Source organism: Marmota flaviventris, chromosome 3, assembly GCF_047511675.1.
Source record: "Marmota flaviventris isolate mMarFla1 chromosome 3, mMarFla1.hap1, whole genome shotgun sequence".
NCBI classification, from domain to species: domain Eukaryota; kingdom Metazoa; phylum Chordata; class Mammalia; order Rodentia; family Sciuridae; genus Marmota; species Marmota flaviventris.
The window spans coordinates 8,195,334-8,214,284 of record NC_092500.1 but is presented as its reverse complement, the minus strand read 5'-3'; the positions used below and the strand labels follow the sequence as shown (position 1 = coordinate 8,214,284).

The following is an 18,951-nucleotide window of genomic DNA, read 5'->3' as shown; positions in this document are numbered from 1 at the left end:
TTGCCCAGGCTGGCATGGGTGGGTGCGATACTCCTGCCTCAGCCTCTGGAGTAGATGAGGCTACAGGCCAGGGCAACGGCGCCTGATTGGGGAAGGGAACTTTAAATGCTATGGCACCTTTGAGGTAAAGTTCTCCTAAAAGTTACCAGTCACCCTTTTATCTTGCATGGGTCTCCATCTCCTTGACCATTCACTTGACCACTCCCCCTCCCCTCTGCTTCCTCTCAAATCCCTCTCTTCCTCTCTGACCTTGAGCAATACTTCCATCTGTCCACATGCCATCCTGCCATCCTGGTCTTGGTTAGGTGGAAACCACATCTTCATAATTCTTCTACCACTTACCGCCCACACTCACTCACCAAAATCCCCCACCTCTATTTAGGGTGTTCACCCCCTGCTCCTTCATCCCTAAAAAGAAAAAAAAAATTATCTGCTCATTGACCCAACACTCCCCTTCTGACACCAAATGTGAGGGGTTTTCCCCACACCCACTGATCGTCCAGTTCTCCATGGACACTAGATGTCCTGTAATTTAACCCGTTCCTGATACTAGCTGCCTGGAGCTATGCAGACCGCACAAGTGAAGGACTTAGTCCCACAAGACCACACCCCACTTCAGACATCAATTGCAAGGTATCAGATCCACTCCTGCCCGTTGTGCCAGGGCAGTGGGATAGGTCACCAAGAGACCAAAGAAAATGCATGGAGAAGGTGTAGGAGGCATGGGCTTTACTGAGAAGTGCTTATGGGGGAGTCCTGGGGTGACAGGCTGAACAGATAGCACCCTGTCCCTCACTGTGCTTCACCAAGCAGTGTGTCTCCTATCCCTCAAAGTGTTTTGTCTAGTGGCAGCTGACTGGATGAGTGACCCGTATCCTTTCCACAGTGCCCTTAGTTCTGTATCAGTCCCCACTGAGAGGAGGGTTTTATGTGCCTAGCTGCACAGCAGGGCCATCATCAGCATCAGCTTGCTGGTTGGCTTAATATGCTTGTATGACTGCAACCCAGTTGCTTTTTTTTTATGTGCAAAAATCAACTTTCTACAGATAACGTTGACTTGCCCTAATTACCAGCACCAGAGAAAGCCAGTTGTCCCTAAAGATAACCTGCATCTGGACATTCCAGCGCAGCTTGTTATTATTTCATTCACTTGGCTCAGTTTTGGGAACAGAAATGGGGTACTCAGGGACATAGTGTTTTACCAGCCCCCTTTTGTTTAAGGGTGATACACAAGGGATGGATCGCTAAGTTACTCTCAACTTCTGTTTAACTTAGCTACCAATCAGAAGTTTCCATGACCCTCTTCTTCGTGTTCAAAAATTTGCTAGAATGGCTTGTGGAACCCAAGGGAACTTTCCTTTCTATTATTGATATTTTGCAAAAGATATTTTATTTGATTGATGGTACTGGGAATCAAACCCAAGGCCTTGTACATGCTAAACAATTGCTCTACCACTGAGCTAAACCCCCAACCCACAGAGGATATTTTAAAGGAAACAAGAGATGCATGGATGAGGCCCAGAAGGGCCCCAAGCACTTAGGAGCTTCAGTCCCCACAGAGTTGGGAGAATCCCAGCCTCCCAGCACCTGGGGGAGTTCTCATTCGCCAACCCAAGAAGTTCTCTGGGGTTTTTATGGAGGCTTCACCATGCAGTGTGCCTTTGGCCGTTGGTGATCAGCTGAACCCTTGGGGAGAAGGAGGGCTGAGAGTCCCAGCTCTTTAGGCACAGGGTTGGTTTCCCTGGCATCTTTAGGGGCCTTTCAAAGTCACCTCACTAACATAAACTCAAGTGTTTATCCTCCTTCTTCAGTTTAGTCCAACTCAAACATCAAGAAATCTTCTTAAAAACATTGAGTTCCTTTGGTCACTTTTTGGATCCTATAATATCCCTTTTCTGTCGCCATCAGATGCGTAAAAGGCTATTCTACCCCTACAATCTGCAATAAAATGGCCTTGTATCCAGGATGACTCCATTGTGTCTTGGCTGAGGACAATGATGCAGTTGTTGGAGGACTGAGAAAAGAAGAGAGCTAAGGACAGAATCTTAGCCATCTCAACACCTCAGGGCTGAGTGGGAGAAGAGGAATTGGCAGGGGAACTTATGGAGGACGGGCCTCAGGTGTAGAAGAGAAACCAAGAGAGCCTACACTCTGGAAGCCAACACAAAAGATGGTTTCCAGGAGAAAGTAATCAAGAACACCAAGCGGTACTGAAAGGCTAAGGTGAGAACCGAAAAGGACATGTAGTGGGTCAGATAGTGTCCCCCCCAAAAGATATGTCTAAGACTTAATTCCATCTATGAATATGACATCATTGGGAAATCAGGTCTTGACATATACTATAGCTAAGTTAAAGTTCTCACGATGAGGTGATTTAGGCCCACCTTAAATCCCTTGGGTTTGGATTCCACCTCTTGGGTCCCCTTCTTCCTCTGGGAGAAGTCTTTTCTGCTGTCCTTTAATAAACTTCTAATTTCTACTCTGAAAAAAAAAAAAAAAAAAATCCCTTGGGTTTCTGTTAAAGGAGAGGGAGAACTGGGTATGGTGGTGCGCACCTGGAGGTTAAGGCAGGAGGATCACAAGTTCGAAGCCAACCTGGGCAACTTAGCAGAATCCTGTCTCAAAATGAAAAATATAAAAAGGGCTAGGATATAGATCAGTGGTAGAGCATTTGCTTAACTTGGGAGGCCTTGGGTTTGATTCCTAGTATTGCAAAAAAAGAAAAAGTAGGTCTTTTAATAGGGGCTGGGACCTAGCTCAATAGTAGAGCACTTGCTATGCATGATCAAGGCCCTGGTTTTGATCTCCAAAACTTAAAAAAAAAAAAAAAAAAAAAAGAGAGATCTTTAGAAAACATTCAACATCATTAACAATTAGGGAAATGCAAATTAAAACTCCACTGAAATTTCATCTCACACCAATCAGAATGGTATTCATCAAGCATACAGCCTGGCGTGGTAGCTCATGCCTGTAATCCCAGCTGGAGGCTGAGACAGGAGGATGGAGTTCAAAGCCAGCCTCAGCAAAAAGCTTGAGGCACTAAGCAACTCATTGAAACTCTATCTATAAATAAAATACGAAGTAGGGCTAGTGGGCTGGGGTTGTGGCTCAGTGGTAGAGCACTTGCCCCACATGTGTGAAGCACTGGGTTCTAGTCTCAGCACTGCATATAAAAATAAGTGAATAAAATAAAGGTCCATCAACAACTAAAAAAAAAAAAAAAATAGGCTAGGGATGTGGCTTAGTGTTTGGGTGTCCCTGAGTTCAATCCCAGGTACCTAAATAAATAAATAATATAATATAATAATAATGATGAATGCTGGAGAGGATGTGGAGAAAAAGGAACACTTTTACCTCATTGGTAAATTTGTGAATTAGTGCAACCTCGATGGAAATCAGTTGGAGGTTCTTCAAAAGTCTAGGCATGGTATCACCATATGACCCAGATAAACCACTCATTGGTTTATCTGGGTCATATCCTGAAGAATGAAAGTCATGCTGTAGTGATGCACACACACCCATATTTATAGCACAATTCACAACAGCCAAACTATGGAACCAGCCTAGGGGTCCATCAATGGATGAATGGATGAAGAAAATATGGCATATACACAATGGAGTTTTATTCAGCCATAAGTAAAAATGGAATCATGTCATTTTCAGGAAATTAGAAGGAACCTGAGACCATTATGTTAAGCAAAATAAGCCAAACTCAGAAGGTCAAGGGTTTTATGTTTTCTTTCATATGCAGAAGCTAGAGAAGAAGGAAAAGAAGGGTGGGGGGCTGGGAAGCTCATGAAAATCAAAGGGAGATCAGTAGAAGAAAGATACCCGAAAGGGAGGGGAGGGGAGGGAGTGATATTGGCCAAATTATATTGTGATATTGTGTGCATGTGCAAATATGTAACAGCAAATCCTATCATGATGTACAATTATAACGCACCAGTAAAAAATGTGGGGAAATAAAAGTTCTTTAGAGAAAAAAACTACAATGAAGAACGAGCTCTATGTCCATGGGGTTGAGAGGACAGAACTCACAGATTCACACAAGCTCGCCTCGTCATCAGCAAGTGGACTGGGTGACATCTGCTGCACGCCATTTGTGTGCATTTCCCATGGTGTCACTCCCTTGGTGTCACCTCCCTCCTCTTCTGCCAGGGGCATCTGTTTGCTCAGAGAGGAGTAAGGATGCTGCAAAGAGCAGGAGGAAGTCAGTATTCAGCTGTGAACATCAAAAAAAAAAAAAAAAAAAAAAAGATTCCTTGGCGTGAAGCAAGGTAGTAAGTTTTGCCTAGACAGAAAAGCATTTTCTACATAATGTAAGCACATGTTAATTCATCCAGAACCAGGCCTGGAGGACTGGGTCCCCGAGTTTCATTGTATTATATGTGATTGGAGTGGAAGGAAATTGAGAGTGAAGAGGGTAGAGAGTGGGCAGAGGCAAAGGACATGGGAAGTCCCAGGCACCATCTTGAACACATCCTCTGGGCCAAAGGAGTACCATACTAGCTTGGGTAAGGGGACAGCTCAAAATGTAGGGTCTGTGGCCCTCTTTCCTATCTGGATCCCTAGTGGGAGCTCTGTGTTGGGATAAGGGTTGCATCCAGCAAGAAGAGGGGCAGAGGAACAGCACTGGAGTACTGTTATGCCAGATTCCTGGGACCCCAGTAGACCTCCAGGAGCCAAATCCGATGCAATCACACAAGAGTCTTTATTGCAAGCTCGAGCCTGGACTCACAACCATTCCCAACGCAGTGGTCCCAGGGAGTGAGTCCTGGTCCTTTGTTCAGTTTTGGGGGGATATTCTATGTGTCCGTCACATCATCACCCAGCAAATCATTCCATACCGTGGAAAAGTCAAACAACAACTCTTAACATTGATTTGTACATTCACTGGCAGGAACAAGTTGGGTAGGGGTGATTGGTTAGTACAAGAGGGAGATTACTTTGAACTGATTGGTTTAGGCCACAAGGGTTGTACATGCTAAACTACATGGTTTCCCAACATGTTATCAACCACCATAAACTACTGAGGGGTCATCTGGCATCCCAAGTATTTTCCCTGTCTCATGCTGATTGGTGGTTGCTAGGGGGTTGCTATGGGTCCTCACCTAGCCTGACTGAGTCAGGGACACCTGGTGCAGCAGATCTCTCCTGTTATTTGTAGACAAACAACTCAGGAGGGTGGGTATGTGCTTAGTGCTCTGTGGGTTTTTCCAAGGACAAGGGTCAGGCCCCCTTCCTTGGACAGGCTTTGCTCTGAGGTAGAGGCTGGTTTCTCAAAAATGGAGTCACAGCAGTTTCTCAGTACAGAAATGGCCAGAGAGATAAATCTATGCAGCTAAAGGTCCTGGAGAGCCTCAGAGTCTCAGGGCAGGAAAAAGAGATCAGAATCTATGGGGACATGACTGGGACTGAGTCATAAGCAATCACTGAACAGTGGGTGTCAGGGACGCTCCAAAAGGCCCTCGTGTGGGCGTACACCTGGAATCCCAGCTACTCAGGTGGCTGAGACAGAAGGGTCCAGGATTGGAGGCCAGCCTGGGCAACCTTGCTAGACATCCATCTCAAAACAAAAACAAAGCAACCCTGAGCATTTGCCACAGAGAGACCCTCACCCAAGAGAAATCATTTGAATTGGAATGTGCTGTAGAACCATGAATTGGCAAATGAGGGTTTCTGTCCACAGAAGGGAGGGGCTGGGGCTCGCAGCTCATCAGTCAGCTGTAGGAGACGGAGGAGCAGCACCTCCCCAGCAGCTTTCCTCGTTTATTGATCTGCACTCTTGGTACGTGTGCTTCAGTCACCCAGACAGCGCGGTCACGCCAGGGAAGCAGAGAGCAACACTCCTGGGGCCTAGATGGAGGGGCAGACACATAGAAGAGGGCCACTCCAGGGGCACCTGGCACTCGAGAGTGAATGTGTCAGGGGGCAAGATGCTCCCTGAGAGGGCTCTGGGATGACTGTCTCTGTGTGGGATGCAGGAAAATCATAGGAAAGACAAATCATTTACTCCAGAGGCTGGGGAAAGAGCCATCTCATAGAAGAGCCCACATTAGACAGGTCAATGGGGGAGGGGGAAAGGACTCTGAAGCCGCTCTGTGGAGACAGAGTCTATGGCCTCCCCACACATGCTGTCCCCGCCGCAGTCCACAGCCTGATTAAAGGAGGCAGGTGGGATTTCCCAGGAGGAGGGGATCTTCGCTTGAAAGGACCAGGTGAAGCATGTGGATCAAATCCTCTATACACTTGTTGCCTAGAAAGGACATGATTGGCTGCCATCATGTCCAAGAGAAGGGTGATCTCTCCACTGTCTGGCTTGCCTGTCCATATTATCTCCGGGGGAGGGGGGTGGCAGGGTGCAAGGGCATGACCTTGAGATACTGGCAGACCTGGATTCATATTCTTGCACTAAGATCTTGGGCAATCACTGAGGCTTGAGGAGCTGGAGCCTCAGTTTTTATTCTGAGAATAACCACTGGGTTAATAATTGCCACCTTACCCAGCCATTATGGGGTTAGATGAGGGGGTGTAAATTGTGTATGGAGCAAGCAGGAGCCTGAGGCAGGGAACAGGTAAAAAATTGTAAAGTAATTGGGCCCATCCATCTGTTTCCTCCTTCCCTAGCTCTATTCCAATCAGCGAGTCCAGGCTTGAATGCCCTGCAGGAAGTAGAGCAGAGTGACTTAGAACAAGGAAACAACTGGCTTAAGAGGCCTCACAAAAGCTCACCAGGCCCTTGACCTTTGGTGTCCTTAAAGAAAAGCACAGAAAAGCTTTTCTTGCAGAGAGAACCAAAAGGTCTCCTTGACATCAGCATTTCAGCCCAGACACCCAGGTGCCTCTGTCCAGCTGATGGGCGAAGGCATCCAGGCCACCACATTCTCTCTCCATGACAGTTGGCCACTGACAGAGACGGTGCCCTGACCTCAATAAAAGAATGCCAAACTCTGTCTTTCTTCCTCAAGTAATGTGGGGTGGGGTGGGGGTAGCTCCTGCCAGGTGCAGAAGAAAGAAGAAAAGCTGCTCTTGGCAGCAGGGAAATCAGGTTGCCACGGCAACGAGCTTCCTCCCAAGTCCACTCATTATATGGCTTTTGAATTAGACTTCCTCTGTGTATACACCGCAGCTTTGATTCCCTCAACTTGCCACCAGCTCACCTCTCAGGCTTCTCCCTGGGAGATCACCGCCAAAGGGAGTCACCGACCCCTCCTTTCAAGCTGGGTCCCACTTGTCACTGGGATGGCACAATATTTACTTGTTGGTTTCCATTGGGAAGAATCTGATGTTTGCGGGGGGGAGACCTCTTGTCCTCTGTGGGTGGGAGAGGAAACTGAGATAACTTGTTTGAGCAACAATTTGGCAGAATGGAGAAATGCATACTCTTTGAACTCAACCTTCTAGAGGTTTAACTGGTTTGCAATAGCAAAAGCTGGAAATAGCCTTCACATCCCTGATAGAAGACTGGCTAAATATCAGCTTTAGTCACGGAGGAATACTCCAAGCTCAAGGAATAATGAGCTAGATCCGATGTGCCCATATGGAAAGATATGCTGTGAAGTTAAAAAAAGCAAGGTGTTCAAACTCATGGAGACAGAAGGAATGGTGATTGCCAGTGATCGGGGGTGGGAGGGAGCGATGTGGGAGTGTTTAGGTTACAGCTTTGCAATGAAGAAGTTCTGGAGATGGACTGCACAACAGTGTCACCATAACACCCCTGAACTCTCCATTTAGAAAATGGTTAAGACAGGTGCCAGGAGGGGAGGCCCATGCCCGTAGTCCCAGATACTCAGGAAACTGATTGATTCCATATTGAAGCTATTTTGAATATTGCTGGCTCAGGAGGCCAGCCTGGGCAACTCAGTAAGACCCTGTGTCAAAATAAAAAATAAAAAGGGCAGGGGAGGGGCTGGGGTTGTGGTCCAGCGGTAGAGCACTCGCCTAGCACGTGCAGCACTGGGTTCGATCCTCAGCACCACATAAAAGTAAAATAAAGGTACAAAAAAAAAAAAAAGAAAGAAAGGAAGAAAGAAAGAAACGCAGCTGGGGATGTAGCTCAGCAGTAAAGGGTCCCTGGGTTCAATCCCCAGCATCAGAAAATAAAAATAAATTAAAAAGCCTTCTAACAAAACATGTGACAAGCCAGGTGCTGGGGTGCTCACCTGTAATCATAGAGGCTCAGGAGGCTTAGGCAGGTAAATTGCAAGTTCAAAGCCAGCCTCAGCAACTTAGTGGTGCCTTAAACAACTTAGTGAGACCCTGTTTTAAAATAAAAAGGCAGGGGGAATGGGGGTGGGTGGGTGGGTGGGGATGCTGGGGATGTAGTTCAGAGGTTAATTACCCCTGGATTCAATCCCTGATACAAAAAACAAAAACAGGTGATACTTGTCCCTTAGCTGGAACTGGGGAAGAGGAGGGTATTCATGGATTCATGGCCAGCTCTTTTCAAAGTTAAGTTGCCCTGCCAGTGGGATCTTTTTCAGTGAAGAGAGACTGATTCTACGGCCCAAATGGGGCCCAAGAGCCTACATTCCCAGGTTCCCAAGTGATGACAAGACTGCTGGCCCAGGAACTATGTTCAGCACAGAATTATGGAGGAGTTTCATTTTCAAATTCAAATCAAACTTTTTAAAAAGCATGATTTGCTTTTATATTAAAAAAAAAAAATGATGGGCTGGGGCTGGGGCTCATGGAAATAGAAGGAATGGTGATTGCCATGGTAGAGCACTTGCCTAGCACACGTGAGGCACTGGGTTCAGGCTTCAGAGCCACATAAATAAATCAAATAAAGGTATTGTGACCATCTACAACTACGAAAATGAAAAGTATAAAGGTATCATTCTAGTTTTACTGAGATATAATTGAAAAATAAAAATTGTTTGTATTTACCATATACATAGAGTATGATGTTTTGACATTCATATACGTTAGAAATAATTACCACAGGGGCTGGGGATGTGGCTCAAGCGGTAGTGCGCTCGCCTGGCATGCGTGCAGCCCGGGTTCGATCCTCAGCACCACATACAAACAAAGATGTTGTGTCCGCCGAAAACTAAAAAGTAAATATTAAAAAAAAAAAAAGAAAGAAAAAGAAATGATTACCACAATCAAGCTAGTTAACATTCATCATCTCACATAGTTACTGTTTTGTTTTGTTTTTTATGTGTGATATAAACGCAATCTACTTTCTTGACAAATTTTCAGTGCACAATGCAATACTGTTAACTATAATCACCACATGCTCAAGCTTTGAAAATGGCTTGTGGCCTCCAAAACCCATGCTGAGATGTGGTCCCTGTTGTAACAGGGTTGAGAGGTGGTGGGATGAGTTCTATTGGAACTGGACTAGTGAGAGCAGGAGTGAGCTGTTAGAAAGCCAGCTCCCCCTCCCCTTTTATTCTCTGTACATCCCAGCTTGCCCTTCTGCTTTTCTGCCATGTTCCAATGTAGCACAAGGGTAAATTATGACCTAAATAAACTTTCTTCTATAAATTACCCAGTCTTGGGTATTCTCTTACAGCAACAGCAAATAGCCTAAGCCACCATGCTGTTCGTTAGAAATCCAGAATTTATTCATGCTGAATAACTGAAATGTTGGGCCCTTTGGTCAACAGCTTCCAGCCCTTGGCAACCACCATTCTACTCTCTACTTTCTGTCTATGAGCTCAACTTTAAATTTCTTTCTTTCTTTTTTTTTTTGGTACCAGGGATTGAACTCAGGGACACTTAACCACTGAGCCACATCCCCAGCCTCATTATTTATATTTTATTTAGAGACAGGGCCTCATTGAGTTGCTTAGCACATCGCTGAGGCTGGTTTTGAACTTGTGATCCTCTTGTCTCAGCCTCCTGAGCCACTTTAAATTTTTAACTTTAAATTTTTTTTTGTAGTTGTAGATGGACACAATACCTTTATTTTACTTATTTTTGTGGTGCTGAGGATTGAACCCAGGGCCTCACATGTACTAGGCAAGTGCTCTACCCCTGAACTGTAGCCCCAGCACTATTTTTTCTTTTTTAAACAGTGTTGGGTGATTGGACCTGGGACCTCATGCCTATGAGGTATGTGCTCTGCTGCTGACCTGTATCTCTAGTCCAAAGTCAACTTTTTTAGATTCCACACATAAGTGAAATCATACAGTGTTTTTCCTTCCATGCTGGGCTTATTTTCCTCAGCAGCATGTCCTTCAAGTTTATTCATGGTGTTGCAAATGACAGGATTTCCTTCTTTTTAAAGATGGAATCAAATATACATATACATATATACACATTACATTTTCTTGATCTATTCAAACACCAACAATTATGTTGATTCCATATTGAAGCTATTTTGAATATTGCTGCAAAGAACATGGGAGTGCAGCTATCTCTGAGATACTAAATTCATTTCCTCTGGATATTGTACATACCCAGAAATGGAACTGCTGAATCATGATAGTTCTATTTTCTATATTTTTTTATGAACCGCTGTTCTGTTTTCCATAACAGCTGTGTCCATTTATATTCCCATCAACACTGTACAGGATTCCCTTTTTTCCACATATTTGCCAACGCTTGTTATCTTTTGGCTTTTTGAGGACAGTCATTCTAACAGGTGTAAATAATAATAGCTCACTGTGGTTTGGGTTTGCATTTCCCTGAGGATTAGTGATAGTGAGCATTTTTTTTCATATTCCGATTAGCCATTTGCATGTCTTCTTTTTAGAAATGTCTATTTAGGTCCTTTGCCCATCTTTAAAGCAGGGTACTTAATTTTTTTTTGCTATTGCTTTTGGGTTCTCTATATATTAAGGATATTAACACTTATCAGGACTGGGGGTATGGCTCAGTGGTAGAGTGCTTGCCTGTCATGCACTGAGTCCCATCCCCAGCATCACAAGAAAAAAAAAAAAAAGCACTGATGAGATGTATGATCTGGTCCTTCCTATTCCTTAGTTTGTCCCTTTGCTCTCTTGATTGTTTCCTCTGCTGTGCAGAAGATTTTTGACTTGAAACAATCCCATTTGTCAATTTGCTTGAGCTTTGGGGGTCACATCCAAAATATCACTGCCCAGAGCAAAAGGACTTCTCACCAGCCGGGCATGGTGGCGCATGTCTAGAATCCCAGTAACCGGAGAAAGCAGGAGGATTGCAAGTTCCAGGCCAGCCTGGGCAATTTAACAACACGCTAAGCTACTTAGTGAGAACCTGTCTCAAAATTTTAAAACAGGAAGGAGGACTGGGGTTGTAGCTCAGTGATGGAGGATCTGCTTATCATGTGAGAGGCCCTGGCTTCAATCCCTACTTCCAAAAAAAAAAAAAAAAAAGACTTTGCACCACATTCTCTACTGGTAGTTTAACTGTTTTGGTCTTATGTTAAAGTCTTTAATCTATTTTGAGGTGATTTTTGTATATAGTGTGAAGTAAGGGTTCCATATTATTCTGCATGTGGATGTCTAGTTTTCTCATGTGTTCTTAACACCATGGTCGAAGATCAACTAACTCTAAGTAACCTCAGAAGGTAATCCCTGCAGGCTGCTTGAGTCATGAAAACAGAAAACAACAGGGATGTCTCTGGCCCAGGCCACAGCAGGAAGACAGAAGACAGGATTACCCAGGATTGTCTCATTGTTTCTAGGTAGAGAGACTTTCATGGCTCCAACTGCTGAAGAGGTTTTTTTTTTGTTTGTTTGTTTTCTTTCCTTTTTTCTTTGCCGTGCTGAGGATGGAACCTAGAACCTCATGCTTGCTAGAAAAATGCTCTATTACTGAGCCACACCTGCCCAGAGGAAGCAATTTTTAAGTAAACACCTATTATACATCAAGAACTATATGCTAGGGCTGGGGATATTCACCACTTATCAAGGCTGGGGGTATGGCTCAGTGGTAGAGTGCTTGCCTGTCATGCATGAGGCACTGAGTCCCATCCCCAGCACCACAAGAAGAAAAAAAAAAAAAAAAAAAGCACTGATGAGATGTAGCTCAGTTGGTAGAGTGCTTGCCTTGCATGCACAGGGCCCTGGGTTCAATGCCCAGCACCACACACAAAAAAGAACTATATGCTAAGCTGGGGGGCTGTGCTGTGGCTCAGCGGTAGCGCACTTGCCTGGCATGTGTGAGGCACTGGTTTCCATTCTCAGCACTGGATATAAATAAATAAAATAAAGGTCTATCAACAACTAAAAAAATATTTAAAAAAAAGAAAGAACTATGCTAAGGGCTGGGATATGGAAAGAAGGAGCATTTGCTTGTAGTCAAGGGAGTCAAAGCTGTAAGTGGGACATGTATCCCAAGCCCAAGGAGCTCAGTGCATGGATGGAGGTTTGCACCAGGACTGACCCTGGCTGGCTGGGGAAGAGAGAGGAGGAGGAGAGTGGAGGGAAGCAGGGGTTCCAGAGAATCAGCCTTCCACAGAGCCCACCTCCCAGGTTCAGCCAGAATCAGTGGCTCAGATACCAGCAGCCACATCTTTCCCTTTGAAAGCATGCCTTTCTGACATCATCGGACTCTGCAGGAGGGAGGCTCTTTGCAGACAGGCCACAGTGCTTCAGGGCAGAGATTCTGCGACCAGACTTCTTAGATTCAAATCCCAACTCTGTCACTCACTGTGAACTTGAGCAAATTACTTACACTCTGAGCCCTAGTCTTCTTCTCTGAAAAATGGGGATAATGATACTTAAGGGTGGCAAGAGGAGTAAATGAGTTATTGTATGTAAAGCATTTAGAGCAATGACTGGTGCACAATAGCAGCTATGAACACGCAAGCTGTTAATATTTGATCCCCTGGAGGACCCTGTGAGCCCAGGAGTATTAAATGCCCACCTTGCAGGAGAAGACACTAAGGACTGGAAAGGTCTCACAGCTCTGGAACGCACCTGGCACTCTGCTCCTTTGCTCTCCCATAGCCTTCTTTCCTGGGGAGAAGCCCTGGTACAGAGCAGTCTCTGGATGTCTGTGCATCCTGAATCCCTTTTCCAACAACACTCCTCAGACATTGCCCCGCCCACACCAGGGACTGCAAACAGAGCTGACCTCTCCATCTGACTTTCAGCAGGCACCCAGAGGAGCTGGGCAGGGTTCAAGTGTGTCTGGTCCTTAGACTGCAGCATCCCCCGCCGTTCCCCAATCTGAGGCAGAAGAATCACAAATTTGAAACCTCAGTTTGCAGGGGCCACTTTGAAACAAAAGCTCTCCACCTGCCTTCTGCACAGCAGCCTCTGCGAGACAAAAGAGGTTTGTGAGAAGAGAAAGCAGGCTACCTCCATCGAGCTTACTTAATCCTGCTGGTTGGATGCAAATCGCTTTCTCACATCTAGGCAAAAGAATGATGGTGGGTGGGATGAGGTGACTAGGGCACTCAGCTGAATGACAGTGCGAGGGCAGGAGCATCTGCAGCAGCAGGACACCAGAGCTGGACCTGTGACGCAGGGAGGGGCAAAGCCACCAGGAGTTGTTTTCCTTTCCTGTCCCTGAGAGCACCCCAGCACCCCTTTGGCATGGTCACCTTCCCACCCCTTCATTCCTGCTTTGGATTAAGATTTTATAGTGTGTGGGAGTCCGGGTCAGTCTCTCCTCAGCCCTTGTCTGGGGCTTGCAGGGGAGCTGGAAGCATTATAATGGACTGGAATATCTCCAAGAGTAACCAGAAAGTGAGGCTGCTGGGCCACAGGGGCGGGCTGGAGGGGCAGCTAAGGATCCTGCAGAAGCTCAAGGGAGGGGAAGGTCAGTACCTCTGGACAGTGCAGGGAGAGGAGGTGCAGGATATAAATTCATATTTTGTTTATGCATGGATGGACATATTCATGTATGTGTGTGTTTATTTACACCCACTTTGTCTCACAAAACCTGAGATGGCTTACAAAAACATATGCAGTGTCAAGAAATAAAACAAATAGCTTTGGAAATCAAAGAGGAAAGAAAATAAGAAAAGGAAAGTAATGAAACCAAGAATGAGATGAGCATTCATAAATATACAATGTACAGTACAGTCGCTAACATGGTCCACGTCCTCGGCTCTGAGAGCGCTCGGGGTCAAAGCAAAGAGTGAACGATGAAGTACGGGAACTGCAGAGCCTGGGAAGTGGCAAAACGCAGAACTTCACAGGAGCTGGTAGGTCCACCCGAAGATGACCCTGCGAGCAGCGGACAAGGATAGCATATAGCAACCAATTCTCACAGTGTTCCTCAGTGCGAGCTGTTGTGCTGAAAGGTCCTTCAAGAAAAATCCTAACCTGTTTTAAATAGCAGAATTTGGGCACAGCCTAGATGTCCACCACACACAGTATGGTACAAATGTCCAATGGAGTACTATACAGCTATTAATAAGAATGAGAAGCAATTTCCAAGATATGAAAGAATTTCCAAGCATGTTAGAAAGTAGGAAAACCAGGAGTCACAATAAAGGTCTTTAACATGTTAGTATTTGTGAACATAAAAGAAAGAAAAAAGATGGAGTCTAGTGGAAAGAAATTAAGTCATTGAGAGTGCCCTGGAAGGGGATATTGGCACTCTGGCCCTTCCTCTCTCTTGCATCCCAGCCACCGTGAAGTAAACAGCTTTTCGCACGCTCCCAGAGGCCCAGAAGCAGTGGAGACAAAGAATATGGACTGAAATCTCTGAAACCATGATCCAAAATAAACCTTTCTTCCTTATGAGTTCATTTTTCTTAGATATTTTGTCACAATAATGGCAAGCTGACTAACACAGGTGTCAGTACTACCCAAAGCAATCCACAAATTCGAATGGAATCCCTATCAAGATCCCAATGGCTTTTTTTTTTTTTTTTGGAGGTATTGAAAAAAAATCCTAAAATTCTTATGGAATCTCAAAAGACCCTGAATAGCTGAAAAAAAAAATCAAAAAAAGAACAAAGTTGGAGGTCTCATATTTCCTGATTCCAAAACTTGCCACAAAGCTACGATAATCTAAACAGTGTGTCACTGGTATGAAGACAGACATATAGACCAATAGAATAGAATCAAAAGCCCAGAAATAAACCCTTGCATATGTGGTCAAGTGGTTTTTGACAAGGACATAAGATTCTCTAGTGGTAAAAAGGAAGACTTTTCAACAAGTGGTGCTGGGAAAACAGAATATCCACAAGCAAAAAGGATGAAGGCCAAACAGAAGAGCTAAAACTATGAAACTCTTAGAACAGACAAAGGGGAAAGCTTCATGAATTGGATTTCTTAATGGTTTCTTAGATTCCGAGGATATCAACAGAGTGAAAAGGCAACCTGTGGAATGGGAGAAATGTTTGCAAATCATATATCCAGTAAGGGATTCATAGCCAGGCTATATAAAGAACACTTAAAACTCAATAACAACAACTAAACCAATCCAATTTTTAAAAATGGGCAAAAGACCTAAGTTGATATTTCTCCAGAGAAGACGTACACATGGCCAACTAACCTATGAGAAGACATTTCATAGTGATTTCACTAATCAAATCAAAGTCCTAAGCCAGGTGCAGTGGCACACACTGCAATGTGTGGATCACAGTTTGAGTCCAGCCTGGGCAACTTAGTAAGAACCTGTCAATAAATAAATAAATAGGATTGGGGAAGTAGCTTAATGGAAGAGCGTTTGCCTAGCATGCAGGGAAGCCTGGGTTCAATCCTCCGCACAACTGCAATAAAAGAAAAAATCAAAACCACAATGGGATACAACTTCACACCCACTAGAATTGCTATTATAAAAAAGAAAAGAACAAGTGTTGGGGAGGCTGGGAGGCTGTGGAGAAATTGGAAATCTTGTGCATCGCTGGCGGGAATGTGAGATGACACAGCTGCTGTGGGAAACACCATGGTAGTTTCTCAAAAACTAGAAACAGAATTACCATCCAATCCAGCAATTCCACTTCTGAAAGCAGGGACTTGAACAGATATTTGCACATGCATGTTCATAGCTGCATTATTCACTATAGTCAAGAGGGGGGTGCAACCTGAGTGTCCAGCTATGGATATGAATTAACACAATGTGTGCTCTATTTGGGATCTTGAATGTCCCTCACAGCTCCGTGTGCTAAAGACTTGGTCCCCAGGGTGGTGCTATGGGGAGGCTGTGGAACCTTTAGAAGACACTTAGGTCGTTGGGTGTGTGCCCTTGAAGGAGACTGTGGGATCTGTTTGTTTTACTTTTCTCTTTTGCTCCCTGGCTCCTGAGTGGTTTTGCTCTGCCACATGCTCCTGCCATGATGTACTACTGCCTCACCACAGGCCCAGAATAATGGGGCTAGTCAATCATGGTGTGGAATCTCCAAAAACCATGCACCAAAGCAAAACTTTTCTCTTCATAAGTTATTTATCTCAGGCATTTTGTTATAGTTTTGTTCAGATTTTGGAAAGCTGATCAACAGAGTGTTTTACATAAAATAAAGTATTATTCATCTTTTGAAGAGACAGAAATTCTGACACATACACCGTCAATGAACCTAGAGGACATTACGCTAAGTGAAAGAAGCCAGTCATGAAAGGACAAATACTATATGATTGTAATTATATAGGACATTTAGAGTAGTCAAATTTACAGAGACAGAAATGGCTGGGGATAGGAGACAATGGGACATTATTATTTAAGACGTGAGGAGCTTCAGTTTGGAAAGATGAAGAAAGTTCTGGAGATGGATGTTGGTGATGGTAGCACAGCACTATGCATGTACCTCAGTGCTACATATGAAAATGGTTAAGTGGCAGATTTTATGTGATATATGTTTTAACACAATTTTTCAAACATTCCTCATTTATCTCTGGCCTTCATCCCTACCACGACTTTGGGGTCTGGGAGACGTGCCTCAAATTCTATGCTGATATCAGGTTCCCCCATGACTCCTATCAACTCTCTTTGGGGCTGGGATGTGGCTCAGTGGGTGGACGCTTGCCTGTGGTTGAGTGCTTGCCTAGCATGCTGGTCCTGGTCTCATCCCCAGAACTATCAAAGGAAAAAAAAAGTAATAAAGTTTTGCCTAAAGACATCTTTGCTCTGGGGCAGAGAGATCCAATAAATACATGCAGAGAGACTGAATGGAAGGAGGAGGTGGAGCTGAGCTAAGCACCCAGAGTGCAGGCAGAAGGTGAATATCTTATGCCAACTAGAGTACTGTGGAATGTTCTTCACACACACCGTTCACATGCCTTACACACACACACACCCACACACACACATACACACACCCTACACACATACAGGCACATGCCATGTGCATCCCATACTACAAACACATACACACACCATACACCCCACACACACATCACACGTGTTACACACACTCCACAATTACATGCCACCCTGCCCCCACTGCACATCCACTCCCACTATGTGAACCTCATACACAGACACACACGTACTGCATTACCCCATCCAACACGACACAGCTCTCCACACTATCACACACAGCCCCCACGTGCACACACAGACGTGTACACACACACACGTGCACACACACACACACCCTATGTCACCCAGGGAGTGGGCTCATTCAGGCCTGGACGGATGTGCAGATGGGAAGCAGAGGGCTCCTGAGTATCTGTTTAAGGTATAAACACAATTTTGCTGATTCTCTGTTCTCACACACCCCTCCCACTGCCCTGGCTCACTACCCACCGTGAGTCAGCCCTCGACGGGTTCCAGGGCCTCCGGAACGCCCGCACCTGGCCCCGCGGCCGCCCTGCCTTCTCTGCTCCTCGCTGCCGGAATTCTACAACTCCTCCAAGGGCAGCTTGGTTTTCCAGCCTGACACTCTGATGGCCTTCCACCTGAGCTCCCCCGGGGAGGGCAGCGCCAGCCTACCGTCCGCAGTGCGCGGCTGACACCGAAGAAGGAGCCTGGGGAGCCAGGAGAGGCGCCCTGCCAGCCCGCGCTGCCGGGGGAGGCAGAGGCCTGGACGGGAGAGGGCGGGAGGCCCGCAGGCGAGGAGCCCCTGGACTGGTGAGCAGCAAGAGGCAGCAGAACCTGGCCGGCTCCCCCGATCTCGGAGGCAGGGGATAAAATGGATAAGTGGGGACCAGGGGGACTCCAGAGTGACCCACCTGACTCTGTAGTCCCCAGAGCCAGTTTCCCCAAGGGAACGTCCTGGCTGGGGGCAGAACCCCACCTTGTTCATCCTCCAGGGCACTCCCATGGGTTGTGTGGACCTGGAATGTCCCCCCAACGGCCCGTGTCTTGAGGGCTTCTTCCCCAGAGTGATGCTGTTGGGAGGCTGAGGAACTTAGGAGGTGTGGCCTAGCGGGAGAAAGTTAGGTCTTTGGGGTGTGCCCTAGAACGCCATACGGGGACCCCAGCCCATTCCTCTTTTTTTTTTAATGTCTTTTCTCTGCCAAGTGCTGGTGGTGTGCTGCCTCACCACAGGCCTGAGAGCAATGCAGCCAACTGTTCAAGGACTGAAGCCTCCAAAACTGTAAGCCTCAATGAGCCATTTCTCTATAAGTTGATGAGCTCAGATATTCGTTACAACAACCTGACGCTGATTAACGCACACATCATGTGGCTTCTGGTGAAGGAAAGCCTTCAGCCTCTGATTTTATCATTGATGGTGGAACCACAGAAGGCTTTGCTTTATTTATTTATCTACGTATTTATTTTAGTTGTAGTTGGTGTAATATCTTTATTTATTTATTTATTTTATGTGGTGCTGAGGATTGAACCAAGTGCCTCACATGTGCGAGGCAAGCGCTCTACCACTGAGCCCCAACCCCAGTCCCAGGTGTTAGAAATTTGGTCCCAAGTGTAGTGATGTTGTCAAGGTGGTAGAACCCTGATGAGATGGAGCCCAGTGGGAGATGAGTAGGTCACTGAGGGCGGGGTGTTCTCAAAAGAGATTAGGGAGGCCAGGCCTGGTGGTGCACGCTTGTAATCCCAGTGGCTTGGGAGGCTAAGGCAGGAGGATCGAGTGTTCAAATCCAGCCTTAGCAAAAGCCTGTCTCTAAATAAAATACAAAATAAGGCTGGGGATGTGGCTCAGTGGTTGAGTGCCCC

At 45.7% G+C, this 18,951-nt stretch overlaps 1 long non-coding RNA gene across 3 annotated transcripts in view; it reads right to left on the bottom strand.

The window, feature by feature from the left end:
* LOC139705158 (uncharacterized) overlaps positions 1-18,951 on the bottom strand; it is a 49,210-nt gene that overhangs the window by 7,985 nt on the left and 22,274 nt on the right. For all 3 annotated transcript variants that reach the window (XR_011707008.1, XR_011707010.1, XR_011707009.1), the window contains 5 exons: positions 13,012-13,106; positions 8,942-9,052; positions 7,161-7,314; positions 4,039-4,191; positions 2,385-2,481 (listed from right to left, as the gene is read on the bottom strand). This is a non-coding gene — a long non-coding RNA (uncharacterized lncRNA). The remainder of the gene's footprint in view (positions 1-2,384; positions 2,482-4,038; positions 4,192-7,160; positions 7,315-8,941; positions 9,053-13,011; positions 13,107-18,951) is intronic.